Consider the following 21,451-nt stretch of genomic DNA (forward strand, 5'->3'; position numbering starts at 1 on the left):
CTGAACAGACTTCATGAACTCAGCAATAGTTATTCCCGCATATCGGATATATTTAGTGTAGGGTATTGTTCCTATAGAACAAACCTTTTGAACTTTTTCGAAGATGGGGAATGGTAATTATATTTATTTATTTATACATTTCATAATATATACAATTTTTTGTTCACTTTGCCCAGCTGTATGAAACAGTACTTACGTTATTAATTTATAATATTTTATTATTTAATTTGTTTTTTCATTTATTCTTAAATTGTTTAAACTTTCTACTAAATATGTTGTATGAGTTTTAGGTTTTTTTTTTATAAATCTTGTATAATTTTAAGGTTACATTTTTTTATTAATCTTGGGTAAAAGGAAATTTATGTTTTTTTTTTTTTTTAACATTAAGTCAAATATGTTAGTATTATAAATTTTTGTAAAAGGCAGATTTGCCGTTCATGTTAATAAAATGAAAATCATTAACTATGGAGTGTTATCAAGAAATATCTACAAAAAACGTCAAAATTATATTAAACTTGTGATTTTTGTATCACCCGTCGATCGGAAGAGTGCTCCTCCAAAATTGTAGTGTGTTTTGATAGAATAAACGGCACTAGCTCTAATAACATAGTTTGTATTTACGGTTGAGAACTTATTATTTGTTTTGGTTGCGTCCTAAACTGGACCCAATTGAATTGCAACTAGTAACTCAGTTATTATGGTTTAGTGCTAAACTAGATTACATGCACACATCCTTCATGTTTATGATGTAAATAACTCTGTGCACGTTTGCTGAAAGGAATCCAACTAAATACTTGTTTTATTTGTTCAAGATATACTATACTTCATTTCATGATAGTGAATTGTATTTTTGAAATTAATTCAATTAAATTTTCTACATAACTAACGATACAGAGAAATTGACGGGGTCCTCATTAAACGCTGCTCTCAACTTAGGCGTATCATACGCCTAGTGCCTGCAGGCTTATTCTGTCACAATTTCGTTTCGTAAGTTCGTTCGTTCGTCATATATCTATCTCATTCTAACGCAATCAAAACCATAATTCGCTCTCGTCTCCTCTCATACGATACGAATGAATTTACGAAACGAATTAGTTACAGTAAGGCCATGGATATCCCTGGAAACAACGACGCACATCCAATTGCTTAGTAGCAAGGCGATGAAGAAGAATAAATTATCCGTTTCAGTAATCAGTAAAGAAATTTAAAAAAAAATTTTTTTCGGGGATTTTTTTTTTTTACTGAACATTATATATCGAGGCTTTACTGACAGAATGCATTAAGTCATTAAAGCTAGTTCCGAGATAATCGTATTTAAAGCTTTTTTATTCTTTCAACGCATTATTTCTCCCACATTTTTCTTTTATTTGAATTTTTTTTAAAGCTTTGAAAGAGTAATTTGTATTCTAGGCAAATCATAAAATTTGAAATCAACATCTTTCACGTATATTATAAAATATTTGAAATGTATAAATACTTAATGAATTCTATCAGTATACTTCGATATATCCTTCATAAAAGCCATTTCAGACCCAAAATGGGACTGAAAGTTGATATTGCTGCATAGTGTGTTTCAAGAAATAAACGAAAAATATAAAATATATTCATTTTTATTAATCATAATGAATTAATAAATGCAAAGAACTAGAAAAATAACATTGTGGCTCGTAGCATTATTTATTTTCACCCGAGTATATTCGGGAGTGGTCTTTTCTGCATGTAAAGTTTGCCCGAGTTTTCTCGGGTGTGGGAATTTTCGCGCATAATAGCCACCCGAGTATACTTTGGCGTAGTCCTTAAGCGGTTATTATCTACATTAAGAGCTAACATTGGGGCAGTTGCCTTACTCGCGGAGGGTTACGGGTTCGATTCCCGGCGAGATCAAAATAATTCAATGCGCTTTTCGAAAGCCTTGGTGTTGTGTGCTGTAATTTACTTTAATCGGGGAGTTCAGTGGTTTTTAATTTATTTGTTAATAGACTACTTAACAATTTTTTTTTTAAATGTGTATCTGTATTATCAGCGTTATGATTAAAAAAATAATTTTTTTGCGAAATCACTCCTCGTGTGACGTCTCAAGTTCTCTTCCGCTTCGCGTTGAAATAGTGACGTTGTTCAAAGTATTTCGTTTTAATTATTTTTTTCGTACATTTTCAAGAAACTGCCGTACAATTTAATGCTCTAATTTTTACCGTGCATAAGAAAACACTTTTTCTATACAATTTCCCGTAGGGCTGCAAAAAAAGAACTGAAACACCTAACTTACTTATGACTTATGAGTTACACAAAAGGATTGACTTACATCAATTTATTGCCGTCCCCGATAAGATGCTTATTTCGTTAGATATTTTCAAACAGAAAGTATTCGTTTGGTGAACAATAGATTTTCATCAAAACACCTATCAAGATTATCTTCTGCCTTTTGTAAGATCTTCCGTACATAGAATATGTACCAAATCGTCCAATTGTAAAAAAGAATAATACGTTTGTAATGTACTTACAACTAATATATACTTTCACTGATATCATTGTAAGCGCAGGAACATTTAACATTTCTTTTATAATAAAATCGTGTTATTGACGCGGTCACACGATTGTTCTAGTAACTATAATATAAAAACCATTATCGAGAAAGCGCACGCAACTTGTCGTGTCTTTTTTACATCCTTCTGTGTGAAAATTCGAACACCGTGTAATGATTTTATTACCATTGAAGTAATTATAAGTACCTATCTAATCAAATCCTATGCAACACATCGGTGCGCAGTAAATCGAGCTAATAACCTTTATCTTATCTTCTTTTCAATTATTTGTACTTTACATATATTTAAAATCAAACCGATCGCTGCTAAGTATCAAAGGGATGACGAAAAATAAAGGTTTTATTTATTTAAATTAAAATGCAAAATTATGTCAGTGAACTCAATGTACATACAAAAGTATAAAAGATTTTAACTTATTGGAAAGTAGTGTTTTGTATTCAACCAGAATTTTCTATCACTAAAAGTTCTTAATTTACATGTTATGGAAAGCCTTTTCTTAAATGATAATTTATGTTTGAAACGGACGTTGATTGAAAAGCTAGCTACTATGAAAATGTTTCGGACTAAAAAATATCTTATTTTTATGTATTTCTAGCTACTGAATTCAAAAATCGCTATAAAAATGACCGATTAGCTCTTGCTTTTGAGATACAGCGACATGTATTTTTTTAGAGATTACTTTGTCTGTTTGGGGGAGGCTATACATAGACTCCTCCAAACTTAGTTTAAAAGCTGTATAACTTCAAAATGACACTCGTCTTCTTTCTATTTATTGGCCATGCAGTTTACATGAAGAAGACTTATGCAAACATGATAGCTTTCCTCGACTCCTTCAAATATTCTAGACACTAGTGGAAAATCTGTGGCGATCACTTAAAAAAAAGTTTTTTTTTACTCCTTCATACAAAGCTGGGTTTAATGAAAAAAAAAACAAAGGTATGAACCAAGCCCAGGCATTACAAGATACACATTTCCCTGATTAAGTGATGCAAAAGTTAAGATAAGTATTTTTGTTGGCCAAGAATTTCGACAACTTGTGAAGGATCCAGCGTACGATCGAGTTTTGGCAGGGAAAGATAAGGAAGCTTGGGAAGTCTTAAAAAAAGATTTGTGGATTTTTAAGCAACAAAAGATATAACTACATTCAGTTGGTTAAAGTACTTCTGCAAAATTTCCATCGATTTTAATGCAACATGTCCCTTAGAATATTTTTTTTCCACTCCAACCAAGACTTTTTGCTTCCTAGTTGTGATTCAGCTGTCAGCCAGAAAGATTCCATCGGGATATTTCTGTAATACAATAACATTAGAGCCATTGTTATGAAGTAATGCTTGCGGATTACTGCTGGTCTGTGTGTAATAATGCTCCGGAACTCACTTACAAGAGGCAAGCCAAAAGACAGAGATCTCGCGGAGTCATCACATGATTCTCTTCAGGTCCAACCACCTGTCGAGTATTATTCCATCAATATTGTCGTCATATATGTAATTAAAATGTATAGTTTTCTTTAAATTCGTTAAAATAATGTACTTCCATCTGTTGCATATCACAGAAACAAGGGCTAATAATAATGTTTGTCCTATTTATTTATCTCAACCCAAAATTAGTCAAATTAACTCTTGAAGTGAAGGAAACAAAACCAATGTTGGCCAGTGTATTAGAAGCTTGGTCATATTTTTTGTGTGGTTATGATAACATAGGTTAAGTTTCGCCTGGCCTAACAGTAGTCTTTTATTATTCCTATATACTGAATTATCAACCGTAATAAATTGTAGTCATTAGTTTTAGCAACAATAGCGTGAATAGAAGCGTTATGCAATGGCAAATGACCGTTTTGGGGCAAGCATTATCTTTTTATTTTGGGGCCAGTCACGGCCGGTTGTCCAGTGTACGCATTTTGTTAACGATGGCATACGATAAACACTACGCTTCAATTGAAGACCTTCGTCTGTTTATATATTTTTAAAGCGTAGCAAAAGAAGAATGAACACGCATAATTTTGTAAAGATTTTCTGTCACCGGTTTCTCAATTGCACCGTTCCAATATTGTCTACGGTCGACACTCGCGAAAAATATAAAGTAAAGACGCTTTTCTTCGACGCACGTAACGTACCTTATTAGTTCAAATACACTAACAATGCTCGCTATTTGTACGAAATCTCGTTTCGTTTCAGTATAAAAACAAATTAGGTCGAGGATCTTCTAATTTAAAAAAAATGTGAGTTAGTGTTGTGGTATTGATACTGGATTTACAGTTTGTCTTAAATATTCAAATGGACACTCTCCAAAGTGATTTCAAAAGAGAAAGGCCCTCTAACGACTCTGAGATTTTATATGTGGTTTTCATTAAGTCAGGTGTGTTTAATATCTAGGTACTGAGTACTAGATACTGTAAGACTCCCCGTAGAGATAGTTTAGGTCCACCTTTAAACGTATCGCGGAACGAATGTCACTTACTCCCACTGACAATTCCATTCACACGATTGCCCCGAGCACATGTCAAATTGCTTCCTTTTGTGTCGGATATTTAGATGTGGTCTGGGCGTGTGAAATGATTTTGCGCTACGTTAGAAGATATCATTCCTAGTTACCTCGTTACGTTTGTAAGTAGTGCATTCAATTCTTCTTTGTTTAGATTATAGGCCTTTCTTAACAACGATATCGTAATTCCAAACTTGGTACTGTATAAATGTTTATTTTAATAAAACTTTCTACCGGCAGCGTCCCAGAAGAATTTTCTTATCTTAATTATATTGGAATATTCTAATTTTGTTGATTTAATCGATTTTAATAGCTAATTTCAAAGTTATTAATACATCTGCTTGATATTTTACTATACCTACACATATTTTATAATCAAAATTAACATTTATTAAACATAAAAGTAAATATACCTCTGAAAAACTTATTATTTTTCTTCTCGCTACTTACATACGAGTATTATAACGTGGGTAAAGGCACAAAACACTCAATATTTGCATATAGTTATTTAAGTTGATCAGTATTCGTAACGTAAGGCACTGAAGCTCCTACATCCGGACAGTATTCTAATGGCTAGAAGTTTCATGCTACGAGGAGACAATAACTTAAACAAAGTTTTATAATAATGAGTATGAGCACTGAATATTGAAAAAAAAAACTCAAGAATCAAATTAATTATCAACATTCATTTATTTTCCAATATTTTTAATGCAAAATTTGTTGGCATCTAATGAAGGAAATTCAGCATCCTCTATCCACCTAGGTTCGATGGATATTTTCTCTCGTTTTTCGCTCGCAATTTTAGACGTTTGTACTAATTTCGATTAAAAAATTTTTTTTTCTCATTTATTTTAAAGCCATAATTGTACCTTACTTTAAGAGAATTGTTAAATTAAAAACTAACACTTTCATTCCCTGTTTTTCACTAGGTCACTGAGCGTGATGATATTTCTCCGATTTAATTACTTACTTATGATGGATAACTTATATAGCGCCATTTTCGCAATATAATACCTCAAGGGCGCTTTACAAAGTGAGTTTATAAAGATATTTTTTTTATTTTATTTTTAATTTAAGAAAAACATTGTACTTTATCACCACATGCTAAGGATTTATTCAAATGATTTAGAGAACAAATGGATTTTAAGTTTCTTCTGAAACATCATTTCACTCTCACAGTTTCGGACCTCTGCTGGGAGAGCATTCCATGCCGTAATGCCTGCGACCGCAAATGCGCGTTCGCCGAATTTAGTGCGCTGTTTGCGTATAGGTATAATAACTTTTCCTTTCGACGTAGATGTAGCTGATCTAAGCGTAAGACGTCTGTCAGCTAGTTCATCTGGAATGCAGAGTTCCCTTAGATATTCTGGAGCAGACTTGTGCAGTGACTAATACAAAAGCCAACGGAGTTTATATTCCACCCTCTGTGGAAAACGTAGCCAGTGTAATTCTCGAAGTAGTGGAGTGATATGACTGAACTTAGAGATTCCAAAAATAAGTCTCGCTGCGGCATTCAGTACAGACTGTAGGCGAGTCATTTTATCTAACCTACTATATATTATAATCGTAGAACATATTTTATTTTATCTTTTCTTATCCGAACTCAATGATGCACAGGGTACTGCATTGGTATAACAATCGCAGCGTAGCATTTTTGTTACATGCAAGTAAGATTATCAGTCTTACGCTTCAGGGACTACGAAGTATTGTAGTGTAAAAACACTTTTATAAATAAATATTTCATTTCAACCATGTCCGGATTCGAACCGGAGACCCCTTGCATGGTAGGCAAACGCGCTGACCTAGACCGCGAGGTGGACGAAACATTTTATAAGGACATATATTCAGCACGCATTTCTGTTATAAATGGTAGGTACACTTGTATTTAATTCAATTTTTACAGTATTCGATCAACTTGTTTAAAATAACATATACAAACGTGCATATTATTTAAAGACAAAAAATACAAAAAGAGACTCGTGTTAAAATAATATGAGAATCCTGTTCCGGGAAAACCCTTTCAGATGCATGGAAGAGATCAACATCCAGAGCGATGTTGTTCAGCATAGCGATATCCCTTTCAGCTGGCATAACCATCGGCAGGTTGGTCCTGTATATCGGAATATGAAACAATCTATGCTGACGCTGTCTTAGGTTATCAGTTATCGGCTCGAGTGATCAGGAACATACAAACCAATGCTCATCATAATATAAAATTATCGACCATACCGCGCAACAATCGATACCAATATGTAGTCAAATACACGTTCCTTCTCTAAACTGTTGTAGCCAAACATACTCTGGAGAAACTCGGTCGGGTAGAGCCAAGGTTAACACCCGCATTCTCATTTAGAGATATCTCAGAAACTTCTTTTGTATTTCTCTATCATAAGAGAGTACCGCAGTTCATGTGGCCCGCAGATCATCGAGCCACTCTCGAGTATACTTCGCACCAAAGCGCGTACGCCGATATTTTCGAAAACCCTGGCAGTACGCAGAACGAATCCTAACATCTTCAATGCTTTACCACTATACAGTGGGTGTGTCAAAGATCTCCATAATTTTAGACATTTCTACAAAAATGTTGTCCTTAGTTTGAAAAACGAAATCGGTACGAAAGTGCTTCAACACAATTTCGAAAAGAAAAAAAACGGAATGTCAACAGAAGATAATTTCTGTATATTTTTAAAACATCATTTGTTTGGTGAGCACTGCATTGGGTGTAAATAACACCTATGTACACAGCAAAATCGTATTATCGGACCCACCATAAGGCGCGTCCCGTGTCTTGTGTCTTGTGCGCCGAGGTGGTCTCTTCATAGAATTGCAGCGCACATGCGCATTTTCTCATGTCCCACTTATACCTAATATGTGATTGTTGAGGTTTAATAACCAATCACACATCTCATTTGATTTCCGTTAATGGAATTCTCCGTTTATTAGTTATCTATGAATTTCTCCTCCGTCTCGTAATTTTGTAGGCGTTATTTATTTTTTTCCATAACCTAAATAATTTTGCATCGCCCTTCTAATGTTCTTATTTTCATCTACTCACGCGAGAAATAGAGATAATAATTACAACAATAAAACATAAGATGTATCGTGCGTTCTATTCTAACGTTTAAAAAAAAAGTAAAATAACAATAAAATTCACAATTACTCGCACGTACCAGGGGCGAACCGTGTATAGAAGCGATTATGCGCAGCTTACCATTATATTTGACTAACTATATTAATGTTTTATTGTAACTTTATTTACAGAAAAACAAATAAATAATTAACATTCGTTTTAAATTATTTCTACCGTTTGTATTTTTATCCTAATATAAATCTAAATTTTGATAAAGCGCGCCCAGCACATGCGGTGAGCCAATAAACTATCCGATTATTCCAGCTTATTTTTTCATACAAATAAGTATACTATATTTTGAATGTATTAACCCCAGTGCGGGTTTTTTCTCCTAGACTAAACTTGCAGATTACACAAATTATTTGAAGATTCTTGATTTTGAAAACAGTATTTCAAACATTTTTTCTTAAGGACTATTTTTCTTTGAGATGGTACTTTTGACATAATACCATAATTACTTTCATGCATCATATTGCGGGACATATAGCGCTCCACGCGGCCGTTTTTAGCACTATTAATTACTAGAATAATTCGGCCAGTTGACATTTCAATTGAATACCTAATATCGACTGAATTCATAGTGGTATTTTTTATTTATTTTTTAATGAATTGTGTATTAAAGTAATGGATAATATATCTATATAATATAATATATCGCGAATTTACATAGTTTGAGTTGATTTCATGGATGAGAGTTATCGTATCACACAGAACCACAGAAAAATATCAATTTATAGTAAATATTACTTACATTAGTAAATATTACTTACATATTATGTACCTCCTATGTAGGTACAAATATATGATAATTTTTTTTAGCTTACCTGTAAATAAAACCACCATTCGCCACTGGCACGTACATATACCCATCGACATCAACTACACGATTAAAAGTTATTATTATTATTATATTACTATTTTGGGTGGTCTTTTAGCTCGATGCTTGATAACCACTTTATTTGAATTTAATTTGTATTCGGGTCTTTATTTAGTAGCGTGTATAATTTTTAAAATAAACTTTTACTTTCGTATTATTTACTCAAATATTAAATTTTCTTCTTGTCGAAAAATACCGTTTTAGAAATTGGGAAACAGGGTGTGGTAGAGCAGGATTCGAACCTCGTACCTCCTGATCCGGAGTCCACGACACTACCCACGGAGCCGCAACCCGTCAAATTATTTGAATTGCATAAAAATATGTCAGTGTGTTTTTATTTTGAAATGTGTGTTTTTGGATATTTTTGGAAGTTTGTATTTGAAAAAATTGTTTCACCTACATTTTTTAAAAATTACTTTGTTTATAACATGGATACGTTTATTTAAATAGGACGATACGTATTGTAGTTTCATTGTAAAACTATTTAAATTTCATTTCCAAAATAATCGGTTAGATTTTACTTCCAGTCTTATTTTGAAAACGTTTTCTATGTGTAATTTTAAGGCGATTTTGGTATTTATCTCTAACATCTGGATAACCTGTAGAGTGTAAGTAACAGTGTGTTCAGTGAATAAAAATAGTAATATTGATTTCAGACAGTTCATTCTCTAAGAATACGAGTCTTCGTCATTTCAGCATATCTCTATCCGCATCCATAGCACAGGACGCTACATCCATAATTCAATATTTAATTGTAGCGTATCTTGATATTTAAAATTGGGCGATTGTGCTATTTTCACGCAGAAGTCGTAAGTTCTGAATATTGTTACATTTTTTTTTTTATTAAAAAAATATATATAGATCAGTACAGACATATGATAATGAATCAAAACAAGAAATATTTGTGCAAATACAAAAATCCCACCAAGTAAAAGTTAACATATTCGGTTTTATTTATTCTGTTTTTTTTAGTGTTCAGGAATCGATATGTCGAATATCAACGCTACATAAAATGGTTTTGTAATTATCTTTGTTTTTTGTTTTTTTTCAGAGTTGGGGACCGCAACATTAGACTGATTTGTTACATGATCTTGGATTGGATATAACTTATTTCCTGTTGGCTGTACATCAAAAGCGGGTATCTTAATATTTTATTTCCACACATAATATATTTACTTACACTCTTCGTTTTATTCTTACTCTAACTTTTACTTGCGTGATTATATCTCTTCGAATTCTAACCTGCTTTAAAAATAAAAAATAAAATATGTGAAAGAAGTTGTAATAACTGCCTTCACAGCGCTTTAATCTTATATGGAAATATGAAACCAACAAGGCAATTGAAAAGAAAGTACATTTTTAATCTAATAATGGTGTGTTGTGTGTGAGAAACTCTTGATTGAAAACCGGAACGGAAATTTAATGTTACATGGTTATTGAAATATGCGAACTCGTGATGCGAAAATTTCGCCACTTAGTAAAGTACAATCGTATTATCGGTAAAAATAATCTGCTTAAGATATTTATCAATGTTTTAATTGCTTCTAAGTCCCGATGAAAAGGTCAAACGAATCATTCAACAGTTTGTATAATATGTTTTTCTCGGTGTTAATTTTCGATACAGTTATGTTTTTATATGCATAATATTATAATATAATATTAATCGAGATTGAATATATCAAATGTTAAGGCTGCTACATTGGTTTGATACTTCTTCAATCAAGAACCACAACAAACGAAAATAAATACAAAGTTTTTTCCCTTACTTAAAATTATTACACCAGGAACCTATTTTTACAAGGTTTCGAAATAACGCAGTACGAAAACGAAACAAAAAAATATTCAAACATTAATTTGACAATGCGTAATAGTAATACCGCCTTGTTTGCCGACCATGCAAGAGGTCCTAGATTCGATTCCCGTCATGGTTGACATGAAATATTTATTCAAAGCGGTATTTCTACACTAGAATATGTCTTAGTCCCTGAACTGGCATCTGAAGCGTAAGCCTGATCGTCTTACATTAATATAACAAAAATGATCAATATTCGCTGCGATCGGTGTACCAATGCAATGCCCTATGTGCGGAAATTAAATGAGCACTTTCTATTCCTCGACATAGTACATCATTTTTCAGCAATTCCTTTTTTGTTTAAGGTGCTAGACTTGGTTAGTCAAGGTGGAATTAGCTACCTTTTCATATAAAAATGCACCTTCTCTGTCCGCCTTCATGAAACATCTGAAACATTACTATATTATATCCTTCAAGCCCTAACCTCTCCCTTCATTTTATTTTATATATAAATATTTTTTATTGCTTTTCTTTCCTTGGTTCCTCTTTCTCTCTGCTTTCAAACAACAAACAAACTTCTCATTACCTGATTCCACATTTCTAATCGGTTACCTTGAATAAATTAATGTACTTTTATTTATTATATTATTTATAATTTAATCCCAGTCAGTGAAGAATTCACTTCCCTCTCTTCTCAATCCAATGAAGTACATATTATGTACTTCTGGATTAATTTCTTTCAGCACAAAGATGCTAAGGCTACCAGATTTCAGAGAGCTCCTTCAGGCAGCTTTTCTCGTTTGACAACGAGCAAATTTTCCGTGTATGTGGGCACCGCTAAGGAGACTTATGTTCTCAGATGCGGTGTGCGGTATGTGGTGGGCAAGCTGTACTTTTATTTAAGTTATACGTGCAAGCCTTATCTCCCCATTAAAAAAAACAGCTGATATTTAATTTATTAATAAAAAAAAAAATATCCCTAAAGGATTTTTATGCAAAGGTTTCATTGCTATCATCCTATCCACCATTGTTCTGTATTTAGTATAAATTTTATTACGCGGTTCTGCGTGGAACGTATCCCCGTGTAAAAAGAGGTTTCAGTGCACTTTGAAAATTCAACGGTGGTTCTAATATGGTTGCCTTGTAGGTGGTAGATTTGGACAAGGAACAAGATGTGTGAAAAATCTGCACCCGGTACGATTATATTGCAAATGTCAATGCGCTGCAGATTAGAATCGATCAAAAACTGCTGTATACAGGGTGTTCATTAAACCCTGTCACATCCAAAACCACGATGATCAGTACAAGCAAGAAGACATATTGGCACATTAAAATAAATTTTTAGAACGAATAAAATTTTTAAATATAAAATATCAAAAAAGCAAACGGTTGCTTACTTCTGCAGGGGGAAAAAAAAGGGGGGGGGGAGTCTGATACACCACGGACCGCGCGGCCACGCCCCCCTCGCTTCTTCCCTGCAGAAGTAAGCAACCATTTGTTTTTAAAATATTTTATTTTGAAAAAAAATCTTTGTTCTAAATATTTTTTAAAATATGCTAATATGCCTTCTTGTCCATGCTGATCATCGTGGTTTCGGATGTGACAGGGTTTTAAGAACATCCTGTATAGGTACTAGGTACTTAGTAAATTAGCGAGAAACCGTTAATAAGCAAGCGAATAACCATAATTTTAAAGTCGCTAAGAATACAGAATACCGACACTCGGCGATTGCACGATGCGATCATTTTCCCGATCGTGTCAAATGTCAATGATTTTTTTAATTATAAATTGGGCTTATAATCTGGTCATAATCTCCGCAAATGCCTAGAATTGCATATTTCTTTCTCAAAAATATATTCCCTCTCTGTCGCGATAAATTTCAACTTTCGTAATTCCCTAGGGAGTGGATTCCGGCCTTGTCTATAAATATTTGGAAATACTCAAAATATTGTACACGAATAAATTTACCGATGTTTGTCGATTGTAATTTTTTATCCCAACATTTTCAACTGCCTTCGTGAGTTACTGATTAACTTAATTATCAAAATACATATTACAATGTTTGTTTTAAAATTATACATTTATTTATATCGTCGCATAAGAATATGTTATTGAGAGCATTGTTTTGAAAATATTTGGATAAATATACTCTGTGCATAATTTCTGGCGTGATATGTTTATTTTGCCACTTTAATACTTTTCCTGATGTAGATATTATTTATTTTATCACAACATGGAACATAAATTTAATGAAAACAACACAGACCTTATAATGACAAACAGGGCCCGTATTACGATGGGAAGTTACCATTTATCTACAATTTTTAATTCTTTATATTTACCGATGAAGATAGCGTTTGTAATCGGGGCCTAGGAACGACCAATGCCTGGGCTGGTATTCCAAACGCTCTCGCGGCCGTATTATCTCGTGTATTTACATGAAAAACGGTTTTCTCGTGCCGCGAGAGTGGTTCAGAATAGCACCCCTGAGAATAATTAAACGATGAGAATTTTACTCAAACAATTTTAAAATACCTAAATACATATATGTATACGAAAACTAAGGTCTATTTTGTATTGGGAAAAAATCTGGAATAATTTCTGGATTTCTATTTCAATGTATTCAGGCTTTCCGACACATCTCACGGTCTTCTTTTACAACTCTCCCAACTATAGAACATGCCCTTTAATTTCTAGTCACCCGTGAATTAAAATCTGTTGATGTTTTTAAGTTGCTATTAATAGATTCTGTTTTCTATCGCGTCACACTCCATCCCACGTACTTGCATACATTTAGCATTTATCTGAGGTATTATTTGAATGGAGTGGGTTACATAATTTATCTTTACTAATAACAAGTTCGTTCGATTAACCATGCCCTTCGTCATGTACATTATCGTTTTTCAATCGTCATTAAAAAGGCGTCGGAGTACTCCAAGAACCCTCCCATCTCCGATATCGTTATATTAAACGTAGGCACTGGTATATCGCTGCCAATAACCAAATGATACCGCTCGCTAAATATTCATCTCTGAACTCGAATGGCGACCTTGTATCGAATCTATGAATATTTATAAAGCAGCTGATCGCTCGGTTGCTCTACCCATGTTCCCGATACGTTTAATCATTGTAATTGTCTATTATTCATTGAAGTATAATATAGTCCATCCAATAAATGAAAAAAGTAACATTGATTTTTAATTCAGACTACGCGCGACACCAGCGGATGAAATAAATAGGTCAATAATGAATTGACAATTTTTGAGTTATTATTATTTATTTTTCAACCTTTTCTTGTGTTCACACATAGTTAATATTCCAAATTATTATAATTGATTTATTGACATTCGTACCCAATTTGTACAAATTGTTATTAGCCCAGGAATATTAGATCAAAAATAGCCATAAACATAAAATGTTTCATAACCAGTTTCATAATGTCGCTATTTGTCTGGTTGTGACACTACATACATCGGCATTCTTTAGAAAAGGAAAGGAATTTTTTTTAGATGTTAAAGCAGTGGAGAGTTGCACATATACATGACATTTGTCGATTTTTCAACACCGAATCACTTCCGCGCTAGACCTCTTCATCAGACGCAGACGATACAGATGAAGCTAGGCTTTAGCCACGACTGTTTACAGCTGTTTCTGAAGCCTTTTATCTGTCAACTCAATTCCCCGTTTATTTTATTCAAGGCACGCAAATTATCGCGCAAATATTGCAACTTTTCCAGAATTTGGGAAGCGCCGCCGTCACATGGAGCAAAAATCGTATTTTAATTACTCCTCGATAGCGAAACAACGCCGCTCTTTCAACCAATGTTTTTATGTGATAAATAAAAACGTTATTTTGTGATAAAAACGCCATACTTCAAATTACTCTAGCTTCTTTCGTTTAAAAGTTATAACGGTTTTAAGTATATAATATACCACAGCACATCCTGTAGAATAAAATATCACGAGACGCAAGCAGGGGAGGGGCGGGGAGTTTTGAGTATTAATTAAGTACCACATCTAGAACACACGTGCAAAAAATCAGCTGGTTGTGAAACATTTGATTTTAAAACCTAAAATTCCCGGGCTATATATATTATTAAGTTTATAAATTTTACGTTTATAACATATAATATGTATGTTGTAAACGTTAGTATAAATAAATTTAATTTGACATATTTATAAACAGATAAATTTTTGGTTCATTGATTATTGTCGTAATGTCAGTAGTACCCTTTTCCCATATACAGAATACCGGGAATGAATATGCATCACATTTTGAAATATTTAGTTTATCTCTGCCTAACTTAAAAAATAAAGTGACCAACATATTTTCATCAAAAAGAGCAAATCATCTTCAGAAGATTGGATTGGAATAGTTATAATTTGATCGATTAATGTATTTTGTTATTGTATAATTTCTTTAAAATATATATGTATTTCAAGTAATTAATAATGTGTACAGTACGAGTATATTAATATTTCATACTTGTTTTTTTTTTTAATATTTTTATTTTTAAGCACTCTTTATACCACATATATGTAAATGGCAGAAATGCCGTATATAAATAAATAAATAAAACATACAACTAAATGCTTATGTTGAACCAATATAAATAGTAAGTATGATTTCTTGTAAATAATGTTTCAAAGGTCTCATACCAATTATATTTATTCTCTTTATTTAAAAAAAATATATATCTTAATAAGGGTGTACATATAAAACATGGTATTATCACTCAATTTTTTAAATATTTATCCTGTATTCAGAGGAGTGTATTTTGAGGTAAAGTTAAAGGTTTCGCTAAAATATAATCATCATGGTTATTTTTATAGAATTTATTAATGATTATTAATTCATTTTGGTATTTTATTACTTGATTACCTACATACTTGAGAAAATATTAACTAATTTATTAATATTTATCAAAACACTTCATATGTGACAATCTACTAATTTTCTAAATGTATAATTTTTTTATTGATTTAAGGTAGCCTACACACCATCTTTCGTTTTTTTTTATGAATTACGAATGACGATTGCATAATAGTATTCATCATATTTCATTGCAATCACCAAATGAATCATATAAGTACATATTAACTGCTAGTTGACACGCCGATTATTTTAGGGGATTTGCGCTAACGTGTCATTTAATAAGCCATTTTAAAAAATACACATTGTTTATACGCATAGTGTAATGTCCCTTCAAGTGTCGGTTTGTTGTTTTAGCAGAAGTGTTTACATTCTATTGTTAAGTCGAGCATGCAGTGTGAATATACTGACGATAGGAAAACCTACTGACGTGGTGTTAGTACACAATACCTAACTGTGTTAGTGTGTCGGAAGGACAAACCTAGTTGTATAGTGCCTACAAAATGTGTCTCACCTGTTTTTTTTTTGTTTCGTTATTTTTGAACGAGAGAAAATGTGTCAAAACACTTTATTCGTACTCCTGCATTACAAATTCAAACAGAGCAAAAAGAAGAATTAGATTTTTTAAATGCTGGTTGGATGTATGAATTCAACTATGTGTCTAAAGTGTGGGTGCGTAAAGGTTTATAAGAACGAAATTGAGATTTTTTTCTTCATGCGTAATCTTATATTTTTATAACACGCCATTTCTACCAAAAAATGATTGAATTTGTGTGTTTGTGTATCGTGCATCTAAGAATGATGTATTTGATTTATTTAACGCTTTATACACATATAGTTTATGTACATGTAAGAACGGGCATATTGTCTCAAGGCAATTTCTTCCTACCTACCCAAACCGTTCAGTTTGAGAAAATAAGAAGTATACGAACATATTCTAGGTTATAGAGAATCTTTATAGTTTTATGAAAATTTTGAAACCAAAATAAACTAAAAATCTACACTACTATGAAGAGAGAGAGGGTGGGAATCAACAGAAGCAAGGAAAAACTGTAATATTTCTGTAGTGACTTTTCAATCTTGATTTAAATGTAAATAAAGAAGGGACTTCTCTGACATTAGTGGGATTATTCCACAATCGAGCAGCTACACCACTGTGAAAGTGTAGGCAAAAAAATAGAACTGTAAATGGGTATTAATGGGGATCTCGTTACTAGAACGAAGAGATAGTCCATGTTGTGATAGAGGTTGGAAGAGCTCTCTCAAATAAACATATAGCACATGTATTTCGAAAGTGACACAATAAAAAAAAAACGTTTTGAGAAATTGGCGATAAACTGTTTGCGTGTTTGATATTTACAAAACCAAAAGGATTTTCCAAGGTGATAGGCGCTAAGAAACAATTGTCCAATATAATTATTTAATATTATGATTCTTTGGCTTCATAAATACCTTTTTTGAGATGTGACGATTTGGATGTTCAATGAACTTACCAACGACTGAATTATTTTGTGTTCTAGCATAAACTGAAGTTGTAACAGCTTGAAGTTTTTTAACGTGTTTTCTGAATACGTGTTGAAACATTGTATTTAGTGAGTTTAACTCGAATGTATTATTTATAGGTATTATTAAAAAAACAAACGTAAATTATGAAATTATTTTTGATTCGGAAATTTATTTACCTTCTAAATGTATCGATTTAAAAAACTCGTATTTAATTTTCAAATATCTTTTAATTAATTCTCCAAAAACGTATTTAATTTTAATGTTTAAACCGCGCGCGTGTGTCCTAGAAGTGCACTTTTCCCGTTTGTAATTATTGAAAGAAAACTATTTTAAAATGTCGAACATGACTACAGCGAAATCATTAATCAAACCGTCAATCAGCCTTAATTGAATATCTCTCATAGTGAATTATTACTCTGTATTTATTCAGGTAATTGAATACTCACACGATCAATGTTTTAAATTTGTATTTTTCCTGTCTTAATTTTCCTTTATCCCTCCCCTTGTTACTTTTATTTATTATTTATTAATTTAATTAAATAAAAACAATGAGTATGAACTCATGCATGATTGTTTACGCTTGTACCGTGCCCCACATTATGTAACCTCACAGCGCGCAATATTTTTCAATCAAGGCGATGTGATTTATCACTGTAAAACATTTTATTTTCGATGCGATCCGATAACACTGATATATTGTGCTACAATATATTGTGCTTGAGAGAATCCAATAATGGCAACGAAAATGAATAATTCTACCTCTAGGTACATGTACTTGGTTGAAAGAAATTGCCATTTGGCAATAATACCGCCAATGTACAGTTTATATTATGTACAAAAACTTAAATAAATATAAAATACAACAGATAAATAGGTCAAATTCATAAGTCTCGTCTATCCTTGAGAATGTCTTTACATGCGTTATTGCTAGCAACTTCTTGTCCCTTAAGTCGTTAGAAAAGATTTCAGTAGTAACGGTACTTAATGATGTTTAGATATATCTATAGTTTATTTTTTAAATAAAAATATTACGGTTTGGTCGATTAGAAGTTATCGCACATATTTAGTTTATATATTTTATAGTAAATAAAGTCGGGCAATTATAAATAATACATCAAAATTACGCTGCAATAACATTCTTGGTGTAGTAGTAAAATATTAGAAAAAATAGTTTCTCATAGGCTCGTTAACTATATCGAGCAGAATTCTTTATTTTCGGTAAGGCAATCGGCATACCGACGTTTTCATTCCACGGAGACGGGAGTGATAAGAGTACTATCTGACATTATAACGGCGGTAGACTCTGGTAATCTGGTGTTGATGGCTCTTCTGGACATGAGTGCTGCATTCGATACTGTAGACCATAATATTTTGCTTGAACGTCTGGAGAAAACTTATGGTATCCGTGATCAGGCACATATGTGGTTCAGTTCATATCTTAATGAAAGAGAATATGCAGTTGTGTTCCAGGGTAAAAGCTCAACCAACTTTCGGGTGTCTACAGGAGTGCCTCAAGGGTCAGTACTCGAACCATTCCTCTATCTCCTTTACACTAAAGATATAGAGAACATTATCAAAGAATGTGGATTGTGGTCTCACTGCTACGCAGATGATACTCAGATTTATTTTTATTGCAAACCAGGCAAGAGAAGTGTGCTTGTCAATTTAATTGATGGATGCATCGAGAAAATAGGAAACTAGATGGCTGAAAACAGACTAACATTAAACCCATCAAAAACTAAACAACTATGGGTGGCTTCAGCCAGACGACAGAATTTGATCCAGGATACGGCTCTACCCAATGTAGGGAGTACCACTTTACCCACCGTTAAACTACGGGGAGTTTAACTCAATTCTGACCTTTCTCTTGACGCTCAAATTGGTAGAACGATAAGTTCATGCTTCTACCAGCTGAGACAAATTAAATGCATACGCAAAAATTTGCCGGTTGATACCACCCGTCAATTATTAAATGGGTTTGTAGTGTCGATTATTGTAATGGTATCTATGCAGGTCTATCAATGAACAAAATGACTCGCCTACAATCTGTATTGAATGCCGCAGCGAGACTTATTTTCGGAATCTCTAAGTTCAGTCATATCACTACACTACTTCGGGAACTACACTGGCTACGTTTTTCACAGAGGGTCGAATACAAACTCTGTTGGCTTATGTATAAGTCACTGCACAACTCTGCTCCGGAATATCTAAAGGAACTATGCATTTCAGATGAACTAGCTGACAGGCGTCTCACGCTTAGATCAGCTACGTCTACGGCGAGAGAAAAAGTTATTATACCTCTACGCAAACAGCGCACTAAATTTAGTGAACGCGCATTTGCGGTCGCAGGCCCTATGGCATAGAATGCTCTCCCAGCAGAGGTGCGAGGCTGTGAAAGTGAAGTGATGTATCGGAAAAAACTTAAAACCCACTTGTTCTCTAAATCATTTGAATAAATCCGTAGCATGTTACAACAAAATAAATTATTTTAATTAAATTACAAATTTAAAAGAATCACTATGTAAAGCGCCCTTGAGGTATTTTATTGCGAAAATGGCGCTATATAAGTTATCCATAATAAAAATAATAATATAAGTATTGTTTGTACATTTATTTTGTTCAATCTTGAAAAATGATAGATGTCCAATAAATATCCATGCACATTTTCACTGTCAGTCTTAAGTTATACTCGTATTTGGAACACAAAAAAAAAGTATATAATTAATTAGAGTATAGTGTATTTTTTTAGTGAGGTATCCTATACTTAAATACGTACCTAATAATTTCTTCCAATACTTATTTTTACGTGTAAGCAATTATTTTAAACAACGTAATATAAACATTGTATTATTCATATTTGTTATTATTTTATATTTTAGGTGTTGTTACTTGAGGGGGTTAAAAGCAAAAACGCCACTGTCTATGATCACTGTTTATGGGAAGACTAACAAAACTAGTAGCGAACAAACTATTTATTTAATATGCACATTGCGCATAACTTGAATAGTCTTTTCCCTGCTGGTTTGGTCGGTCTTCTCGAAAACAGTAATCACGGACAGTGGCGTTTTGGCTTTTAACCCCCTCTCTTACTTATAAGTCCAATATGTACTAATAAACAAGTATCAACAATTTAATCACCCTGTAATTTTGTATTAATTTATATAAAAAAGGGTTTTGTAATTTTTGGCCTCGATTTCTTTATTGGAAATTATGTCCTTGGGAATGTGATTTAAGCGGAAAATTAAAGTTTTGTAATTACAATTGAATGCGGTTTTAATTGTATAAATTTGTTTCTCATTAAATTTAAACGGGGAACATTAAAAAAAGTTTAGTGATTTTAAAATATACATTTTACAACAACAAAAACAATTGCCAATTTGTCTTGATTAGACAAAACCGTTATCCAAATTTAATATCAGATCTATTTAAATCATATCATGGAAAATGCCTGTTTATGTCGAATCATACCGCTTTGATTACAACATTTTTATGCAACCCGCGATAACACCTATACCATTTTTTTTATTCACCGTGTTAACGAGACATTATACTTCATCCATACTTTAAATCATTTCGATATTCATAAAAAACGCAATTTTGTGAGCATAATTTATTTTTGGATATGATTTATTGCAACAATGCGTCATTGTTTTTTAATAAACAATCGTTACTCATGGCGTTTGAAATAGTGCAGAAAACTATCGATCTCGGATATTTTTAACGCGAATAAGTAAAATAGGTTTTTAAAATTATTACAGAAAAACGTTCGATCTTCCCTTAAAATGGACGCATAAAAACTCAACATTTGCACTAAATATGTAGTGAGTAATGTAGTGGGAATACAAATTACTGACAATGAGATATATGCAATAGTGGGACGACAATTGTGCGGTGTAGAAATTCAAATTGACTTTATAAGGCAATGAAAATGTCTTTTTTTTTACCATCCCTCAGAATAATAAAAAACCTCGCCGTACGATCAGTCGATTGGCGATCAAAGCAATTTCTAATGTAATTATTTTTACAAGGAAGTAAGTAACCAACCGTCGGCGTCGATAGGTTCTCCTTTTAGACATACTTCTGTGATTTATCAATTAGAATCTTGTCTCAGTACACCTTCGTGTCTTCCTCATGTAACATACTTTGTACGCTATATCTGATATTTGAAATCTAACCAAACTTTATGATTACCTCGATTGTTTGTAAACAAAGTGTGAACGTGTCTAAAGCATATGTTAACAGGTGCGTA

At 32.7% G+C, this 21,451-nt stretch overlaps 1 protein-coding gene across 6 annotated transcripts in view; it reads left to right on the plus strand.

Annotated features, from left to right (window-relative positions):
• The window catches only part of mrj (DnaJ heat shock protein family (Hsp40) member B6 mrj), a 125,812-nt gene that overhangs the window by 48,559 nt on the left and 55,802 nt on the right, over positions 1-21,451 (plus strand). For 4 of the 6 annotated variants that reach the window (XM_088227516.1, XM_088227519.1, XM_088227517.1 and 1 more), the window contains exon 2: positions 10,083-10,169. The gene's annotated coding sequence lies outside the window, so the exon portion shown is untranslated. Of the gene's footprint in view, positions 1-5,953; positions 6,058-10,082; positions 10,170-21,451 lie in introns of all 6 variants that reach the window. The other 2 variants (XM_088227522.1, XM_088227518.1) reach the window with 1 other exon arrangement.

This window comes from Micrasema longulum, unplaced genomic scaffold (assembly GCF_059751315.1).
Source record: "Micrasema longulum isolate JH-2025_06_02 unplaced genomic scaffold, ASM5975131v1 h1tg000508l, whole genome shotgun sequence".
In the NCBI taxonomy this organism is placed as follows: Eukaryota; Metazoa; Arthropoda; class Insecta; order Trichoptera; family Brachycentridae; genus Micrasema; species Micrasema longulum.